Here is a 2,398-nt window from a genome sequence, read left to right on the forward strand (position 1 = left end):
TATTGGCTCAGAATAAAATATTGACTCAGCAAGTCAATATGATTTCTCAGAGTCTGAATGGATTGCAAGCTACATCCAACAGTACTCAAGAGGCATCTTCTGAAGAAGAAGCTTATGATCCTGAGAACCCTACAATAGCAGATGTGAATTACATGGGGGAACCCTATGGGAATACCTATAATCTCACATGGAGAAATCATCCAAATTTCTCATGAAAGGATCAACAAAAGCCTCAACAAGGCTTTAATAATGGTGGAAGAAACTGGTTTAGTAATAGCAAGCCTTTTTCATTATCCACTCAGCAACAGACAGAGAATTCTGAGCAGAATCTATCTAGCTTAGCAAATATAGTCTCTGATCTATCTAAGGCCACTTTAAGTTTCATGAATGAAACAGGGTCCTCCATTAGAAATTTGGAGGCACAAGTGGGCCAGCTGAGTAAAAGAGTCACTGAAACTCCTCCTAGTACTCTCCCAAGCAATACAGAAGAGAATCCAAAAAGTGACTGCAAGGCCATAACCTTACTTGGTGTGGCCGAACCCAAAGTGGAGGAGGAGGACGTGAATCCTAGTGAGAAAGACCTCCTGGGACACTCAGTGACCAATAAGGAGTTTCCCTCTGAGGAACCAAAGGAATCTGAGACTCATCTAGAGACCATAGAGATTCCATTGAACCTCCTTCTACCCTTCATGAGCTCTAATGAGTATTCATCCTCTGAAGAGGATGAAGACATTACTGAAGAGCAAGTTGCTAAGTACCTTGGTGCAATCATGAAGCTGAATGCCGAATTATTTGGTAATGAGACTTGGGAAGATGAACCTCCCTTGCTCACTAATGAACTAAATGCATTGGATAGGCAAAAATTACCTCAAAAGAAACAGGATCCTGGTAAATTCCTAATTCCCTGTAACATAGGCACCGTGACCTTTGAGAAGGCTCTGTGTGACCTGGGGTCAGGAATAAACTTAATGCCACTCTCTGTAATGGAGAAACTTGGGATCTTTGAGGTGCAAGCTGCCAGAATATCATTGGAGATGGCAAACAACTCAAGAAAACAAGCTTATGGACAAGTAGAGGACGTGTTAGTAAAGGTTGAAGGCCTTTACATCCCTGCTGATTTCATAATCCTAGACACTGGGAAGGATGAGGATGAATCCATCATCCTTGGAAGACCCTTCCTGGCCACAGCAAAAGCTGTGATTGATGTGGACAGAGGAGAGTTGATCCTTCAACTGAATGAGGACTACCTTGTGTTTAAAATTCAAGGATCTCCTTCTATAACTATGGAGAGGAAGCATGAAAAGCTTCTCTCACTGTAGAGTCAACCAAAGCCCCCACAGTCAAACTCTAAGTTTGGTGTTGGGAGGCCACAACCAAACTCTAAGTTTGGTGTTGAACCCCCACATTCAAACTCTAAGTTTGGTGTTGGGAGGTCCCAACAATGCTCTGAACATCTGTGAGGCTCCATGAGAGCTCACTGTCAAGCTATTGACATTAAAGAAGCGCTTGTTGGGCGCCAACCCAATGTTATTTAATCATATCCATTTTATTTTCTTTTTGTTATTTCGTGTTTTATTAGGTTGATGATCATGTGGAGTTACAAAAACTACTGAAAAGTCAAAAACAGAATGAAAAACAGCATTAAAAATAGCACACCCTGGAAGAGGAGCATTCTGGCATTTAAACGCCAGAAACAAGCATCTGTCTGGCGTTTAACGCCAGAAACAAGCACCAAGCTAGTATTTAACGCCAGAAACAAGCATCTACCTGGCGTTAAACACCAAAAACTGGCTACATTTGGGCGTTTAACGCCAGAAACAAGCAGCAGTCTGGCGTTAAACGCCAAGATTGCACAGCAAGGGCGTTTTACACTCCTAATTGGAGCAGGGATGTTAAGTCCTTAGCCCCACTGGATCTGTGGACCCCACAGGATCCCCACAGGATCTGTGGAGCCCACAGGATCCCCACCACTTCTTCTCTCCTCTTCACACCTTTTCATAACTCTCTTCCCTAAATACCCTTTCACCAATCACCTCACTTACTCTTCTCCATCATATCTTCACCACTTACATCCATCCACTCTTCCCCATAAACCCTACCCACCTCCAAAATTGAAACTCTTTTCCCTCCCAAACCCAATCCTAATGGCCGAACCCTAAACCTTCCCCACTCCTATATAAACCCCTCATTCCTTCTTCATTTTCACAGAACACAACCCTTTCTTCTTACCCTTGGCCGACTACACACCTCTCTCCCTCTCCTCCATTCTTCTTCTTCTTTTCCTTCTTTCCCTCTTCTTTTGCTCGGGGATGAGCAAACATTTTAAGTTTGGTGTGGTAAAAAGCATTGCTTTTTGTTTTTCCATAACTATTAATGGCACCTAAGACCAGAGAAACCT

The sequence above is a fragment of the Arachis ipaensis genome, chromosome B10 (genome assembly GCF_000816755.2).
Source record: "Arachis ipaensis cultivar K30076 chromosome B10, Araip1.1, whole genome shotgun sequence".
NCBI lineage: Eukaryota > Viridiplantae > Streptophyta > Magnoliopsida > Fabales > Fabaceae > Arachis > Arachis ipaensis.